Source organism: Symphalangus syndactylus, chromosome 17 (genome assembly GCF_028878055.3).
Source record: "Symphalangus syndactylus isolate Jambi chromosome 17, NHGRI_mSymSyn1-v2.1_pri, whole genome shotgun sequence".
Lineage (NCBI taxonomy): Eukaryota > Metazoa > Chordata > Mammalia > Primates > Hylobatidae > Symphalangus > Symphalangus syndactylus.
The window spans coordinates 19,118,322-19,125,433 of NC_072439.2; the positions used below are offsets into that span (position 1 = coordinate 19,118,322).

Consider the following 7,112-nt stretch of genomic DNA (forward strand, 5'->3'; position numbering starts at 1 on the left):
GGCTAGCCATATGCAGAAAACTGAAACTGGATCCCTTCCTTACATGTTATACAAAAATTAACTCAGGATGGATTAAATAGTTAAACATAAGGCCTAAAACCATCAAAACCCTAGAAGAAAACCAAGGCAATACCATTCAGGATATAGGCATGGGCAAAAACTTCATGACTAAAACACCAAAAGCAATGGCAATGAAAGCCAAAATCGACCAATGGGATCTAATTAAACTAAAGAGCTTCTGCACGGCAAAAGAAACTATCATCAGAGTGAACAGGTAACCTACAGAACAGGAGAAAAATTTTACAATCAATCCATCTGGCAAAGGGCTAATATCCAGAATCTACAAGGAACTTAAACAAATTTACAAGAAAAAAACAAACATCCCCATCAAAAAGTGGGAGAAGGATATGAACAGGCACTTCTCAAAAGAAGACATTTATTGACCAACAAACACATGGAAAAAAACTCGTCATCACTGGTCATTAGAGAAATGCAAATCAAAATCACAATGAGATACCATCTCATGCCAGTTAGGATGGCAATCATTAAAAAGTCAGGAAACAACAGATGCTGGAGAGGATGTGGAGAAATAAGAACACATTTACACTGTTGGTGGGAGAGTAAATTAGTTCAACCATTGTGGAAGACAGTGTGGCAATTCCTCAAGGATCTAGAACAAGAAATACTATTTGACCCAGTAATGCCATTACTGCGTATATACTCAAAGGATTATAAATTATTCTACCATAAAGACACATGCACACGTATGTTTATTGCAGCACTATTTACAATAGCAAAGACTTGGAACCAACCCAAATGCCTATCAATGATTGACAGGATAAAGAAGATGTGGCACATATATACCATGGAATACAACACAGCCATAAAAAAGGATGAGTTCATGTCCTTTGCAGGGAGATGGATGAAGCCTGAAACCATTATTCTCAGCAAACTAACACAGGAACAGAAAACCAAACACCACATGTTCTAACTCATAAGTGGGAGTTGAACAATGAGAACATATGAACACAGGGAGGGGATCATCACACAATGGGGCCTGTTGGGGGCTCGGGGGCTAGGGGAGGGATAGCATTAGGAGAAATACCTAATGTAGGTGATGGGTTCATGGGTGCAGCAAACAACCATGGTACATGTATACCTATGTAACAAACCTGCAACTTCTGCACATGTATCCCAGAACTTAATGCATAATAATTAAAAAAAAAAGAAAATTTAAAAAGTGGAAAAAAAAAGAGTCACCTTCTACTGCAGATGAGAAGAAGTTGAGGGAATTTAAGTCAGTGGTCCTTGGTTATCCAGCCAGTTCATAGCAGAACTACTGTGTTTCATCTTAATGTTTATGCACAGTCAGAAAAGTGAGACACAGAAGGAAGGCAAAGCTAATTTTTGTTGTGGTTGATGTTCATGAAGGGTACGTGTGTTACACAGAATCATGGCCTCCTAAAAATGTCCACATCCTGACTCTTGGAACCGGTGCATGTTATTATATTCGGCAAAAAGACTTTGAAGATGTGATGAGGTTAAGAATCTTGAGATGGGAAGGTTATTCTGGATGATCTCAGTGGGCCCAGTGTATCATAAAGGTACTGGTAAGTGAAAGAGGAAGGCAGGAGGGTCAGGGTGAGAATGATGCAGCCTGAGAGACACCACTGGCCATCACTGGCTGTGAATGTGCCTCAAAAGACAAAATTACTATAGATCTATAACAAAATTAGTTATAGTTATGGCATTTTTTTTTTTGAGATGGAGTCTCGCTTTGTTGCCCAGGCTGGAGTGCAGTGGTGCCATCTCAGCTCACTGCAAGCTCCGCCTCCTGGGTTCACACCATTCTCCTGTCTTAGTCTCCTGAGTAGCTGGGACTAGAGGTGCCTGCCCCCATGCCCAGCTAATTTTGTTTTTGTTTTTATATTTTTAGTACAAAAATTACCCCATGTTAGCCAGGATGGTCTCGATCTCCTGATCTTGTGATCTGCCTGCTTCGGCTTCCCAAAGTGCTGGGATTACAGGCATAAGCCACAACACCTGGCAAGATCTAATTGGCTTTTAATTGTGATTCATGATTTGGGGCAGAAATCATTCTATAAATACACTGATAGCTTCCCCTGGGTGATACAATAACACAACTGTGGATTTTGTCAAATGAGAATCAGTAAACATAGCCACAGAAATGGATTGGTTAACAGCAGTGTACTTCAGGTCACTTTTTTGTAACAGTTAAAGCAGAGGTGACTTCCCTATTATGCTGACTCAGGTAGACTGGAATCTCCTGTTCTCAGAAAAAAAAATCGGTCTGTTTTGGAATCTATCTGCTTCCTTAAACTTTCAGTTGGAGTATGTAGCATTTAGCATGAGTGGCTCAGTTTTGGAGTCTCTAGGCTCTCACTAAGGGCCCAGAACTTAAGACATTAGCATAACTGTCCATCACCATCATTTTTAGCTTCCATCATTCATAAGTTTTAATGTCCTCCTGATCACACATTTCTTTGCGTTTTTGTAACTCCAGCCAAGGAGACACTATTTGATATTGGATGGATGGCTGCATGCAAACATTTAAAAACTTTTGGAGAATACAACAGAATACAACACACCAGAAGACTACTAATATAGCAGTCAGGAGGATAATACCAAGAGTTTGGAGTATGCACCTTAGGGAAGATGCAAACCAACTAAAATAGAATACATCAAAGAGTGAGCCAGAAGAGCCTAGCCATTTTAACCAAACAGCACATTTGTTAATTTTTGCAACTCAGTCTCTATAATATCTGACGTATTTATCCATGTATGACAAGAAGTGTCAGAAACTGCACAGACTCCTTCCTGTTCAGCTAGTAGTGACCAATTCTATTAACTAGCATCCCATGGCTGGGTTAAATTAAACAGGGAGTGAGAACAGATGAGTCTGAAGGTCTAAAGTCTAAAAGGGACCACTGTACATTTGAACAAAAAGCTGCATTAAAGATGCTGCTAACGAGCCTGAGGCGCTCACCAGAGGCAGATGCCCAATTTTGAACTTTACAGCCACCAGAATCATAAGCCATATAAACCTGTTTTCTTTATGAGCTACCCAGTCTCAGGTATTTTGCTATAGCAACATAAAATGGACTAAGACAAGTATACAGCTGTTAAAAGACCAAGAGATTTTTATATCCTGATGTGGAATGACCTGCAAGATGTATTGTTAAATGAAGAAGCCAGATGCAAACAATGTGCATCAAATGTTTACCATTTACTTTTGAAAAAAAGAAGAAAGACTAGACCAATGTGCTTATAAGATGTGTCAGTGGTATGGTGGGGAGCATGGCTGCCTTCTAATGTGCTTGTAAATATTAGGTTGGTGCAAAAGTAATTGTGGCTTTTGCCATTAAAAGTATGGGCAAAACCACAATTGCTTTTGCACCAACCAAACACAGAGAGTATGTCTGGATCAGACATAAGAAACAGGTATTCCTGGTTGCCTCTGCAGAGGGAAACCAGGTGACAGGATGGAGGAGGGATAGGTTTTATGAGGGACACTTTCAGTATGTGCTTTTCTACCTGTTGCAATTTGTACTGTTAATGCATTATCTGTTCAAACAAGTAAAATTTATGATTATAAAAATATACAATAAATCATTAAAAGTGGTTATTGCTGAAGGAAAATAGAGATGCTGCTAATGTCAGCCATTGGGTGGACTAAAGAATCTCTTATGTTATGTGGAAATAAAGGAATGAATGATAGATTCAACACTCTGTTAAGCTACCCTCAGAAGATACTTCTTGTGAAATTCTAATGACAGCATTATCTCACCAAGAAAAAGGGGCAGACATGAGCAAGGACAAATTAACAGGAGAAAGAGCCTCATCTGGATGGGGATTCTTGTTCTGACATCTTGGGAAAAGCTGTCCACCGTGTGAGGTCATCAACTTCTTGTCCTGGTTTGCAGTTAAGTGTCTCTAGTTATGGTGTCAAACATTTTGGTGAGCTCTGAGTGGCCCACACCTCAGACACGAAGGTTTTCCCATGAAATTTACATTGAGTTGTCCCCCTCCAGCTTACAGGGCTTCAGGAACACAGCAGATCTTGTTCTTACTGATTCCATAGGAGAAAATTAGATTGGAGAAACTAGAAGAATTCAGGGTCCAGTCCAGTCTACAAGGGGATTATAAAAACTCAAAAACAATGAACAGAGCTGAAATCTCATAAAAGTTGTATTCCAGTTTTTCTTCTCAACATAATTTTTCTCTCTATGGGCATCTGTACTTCTACCAAAGATAATACCACTAAGGCAAATTTGTTTGCAAAATAGATTGAGTCTCATCAAACTTGGCCTGACTGTTTACAGAAGTGCAGAAAGAGTTGTAATGGATCACATAGGCTCTTCTTAAACTTTGCTTTGCTGGATGTTTTTTATAAGGAATCTCAGATTAATCTTTCAAGAACCTCTTGAGACCAGGAAGCTAAACCAAGGCTTACTTTACACTTGCCTGCAGTATCTGTGGTTTCATTCTATTTATATTTTCAAATGTAATATCCCAGTCAAAACCTTGGTAGTATAACCAATGTTTTCAAATGTATACTGTTATAAAGAGAGGAGATATTTATTGAACTTAAGCAAATATCTGTATTACCATAAACATATGAATACTCATGAATAGTTGCCCAATTCTAAGGCAGTCAGGTAGAGAGCAAAAGTAAATGCTTCAATTTTTGTTCACAAAAGTATACTTTATCAAATTACTGTGTGCTATAGATTGGTTAAAAGAAAAAATTCCATAAATCTGGAAAACAAATCATTTAAAGAATCAGCAAAACTCCAAACAAAAAATCATAAAAACATTCTCATCATTATTATCATTTAGTCCAATGAAATTGAGTTTTATTCTGCTTGGTCTTGGCTGGCAATTTCATGAAGGTATCAGAAGAACTTGGAAGTTCTTAGACAGTCCAGTGGTATCTTAAATTCATCAGAAACTTGTATTAAAGAGTCTTTGTCAGAGTCTTTTCTGTAAATCTCCTTGAAGCAAGAAGCAATTTTGGACTGTAGCTTATTGGAAATGATTTGAGGAAGAATCAAAACAACTGTCTATGAATGACAGAGTTAAAATGACTATGGTTAAAAACGCAATGACAGTTCATTACGATAAAGACACGGCTCATATAGAAATCCAGTTGCTTCTGTGGCATATGACATTATGACTGATATTAGATTTCTATGAGTCTCATATAATTTTTGGAACACTCATATCAGTAACATACCCATAAATTAACATTGAGAATACTTAGCATCCCTTATCACTTGACAATGCTTCCCATATAATTTAACATATCAAATAAAGTGGGCTTTCCATTTAGTTTGTGTTTCTTAACTGGATTATTGAGTTCTCGGTATAGCCCATTAATGAATATGGCCAACAAAGTTAGGCTTATGTATGTTGAGAATCCTCCCTAGGTCATCTAGCTAAAAACCATTAATTTAGCCCTATATCCCACCTATTTAAACAGGAGAGTTCCCCATCCTGGTTACACATTAGTAGCATCTGGGGAAGCTTAAAAATTATCAATGCCTGGGTCCCACGCCAGAGCACTAAATCAGAAGTTATGGGGAGTGAGGGCTTCAGCATCCATTTTTAAAAATTTTTTCCCTGTGATTCCAATGTGTAGCTCTATTCCCATCAGATTTATCTGAATTCTTCTGGCATTCACTTTGTTCTATTTTGGTACTATAATTTTTTTTTTTTTTGGCTGTAAGTTTATTCAATGCAAAATAATTCTTTCCAGTTTTTCTGAGGTGCCTGACCAAGTCCGCATCCAAATCCGCCTCTAAACTGGAATTTTGTTGCTGACACGGCCCCAGCCTTGGCTTTCTTGTCAGCACCAGGGGGCACAACATTCCGTCTGTAGGTATCTCTGTCGGTTTCCTCTCTTGTGAGTCTTGCAGGTCGCTCACCCTCCAGACCTTTAGGCGGAGGCCTGCCAGTCTCTGAATGGCTGTGGTGTAGGGTGGGAGGCACAATCTCCAGGGGCAGATGAAGATAATCACAGAGATACTGGATGCCCTCATTGGTAAGGTACCAGTAGAAATGTCTCCAGGCAAACTGTTCCTTCACGTAGTCTCAGGACTTGAGAGACTGCATGGCCTTCATGACAGGAAGGTTGGGCACATTCTTGTCGGCCAGCTCCAGGTGCTTAGGCATGTGGACATCCTTCTTGGCCACCATGACTCCTTCCTTAAAAAGGAGTTCAAGGTTGGGTGCAGTGGCTCACACCTGTAATCCCAGAACTTTGGGAGGCTGAGGCAGGTGGATCACGGGGTCAGGAGATCGAGACCATCCTGGTTAACACAGTGAAATTCCGTCTCTACTAAAAATACAAAAACAAAATTAGCAGGGCGTGGTGGCGGGTGCCTGTAGTCCCAGCTACTCGGGAGGCTGAGGTGGGAGAATGGCGTGAACCCAGGAGGCAGAGCTTGCCGTGGGCCGAGATCGCCCCACTGCACTCCAGCCTGGGCAACAGAGACTCCATCTCAAAAAAAAAAAAGTTCATAAATGTCACTCCGATTCTTCTTAGGCATTAACATCTTGGTGGCTGTAGGCTCCAGGGCCAGAGCTTATAATTGCTTTTAAGGTCCTATCTTCAGTCTTAGGCTTTATGATCCCTGGGGTAGTGACCTTGCCTTCTTCATTTCTGCATTTTTCATGAACACATAAATTCGTTATCAGGGAAATCTTCCCAACCACATGTACATTGTGTCCTAAGTCTTAGATTCACAAATTAATGCTAGATTCATTGTTCTCCATGAGGTCAGAGGTTGCTTGTGATGAAGGCTGTGGGTAACTTTGCAGTGCAGATGATGGAGGGCGGTCACCCTGTTTTAGGCATACAATTGGAGCCCATAATCCTATGTGTATATGGCATGGGTGGGCAGGGATATGTAGGGAGACAGATCTAACTAGGATAGAGGAATTATATAAGCGAGTGGTGGTAAAGGAAGTAAGAAGGATTAGTAAAGAGAAGAAATGTAAACTTATCTAATAGGCCAGAGTCGGCCCCTGTAGATTCTTGAGTAGGTGAGTGAACTAGATTTTAGGAAGGTAATGAGACAGTCATATGC

The 7,112-nt window shown here is 39.9% G+C and overlaps 1 pseudogene; it reads right to left on the reverse strand.

Moving 5' to 3' along the window:
- Window positions 1-5,751: 5,751 nt before the first annotated feature.
- LOC129466794 (small ribosomal subunit protein eS10-like) lies at window positions 5,752-6,861 on the reverse strand (annotated as a pseudogene).
- Window positions 6,862-7,112: the final 251 nt, after the last annotated feature.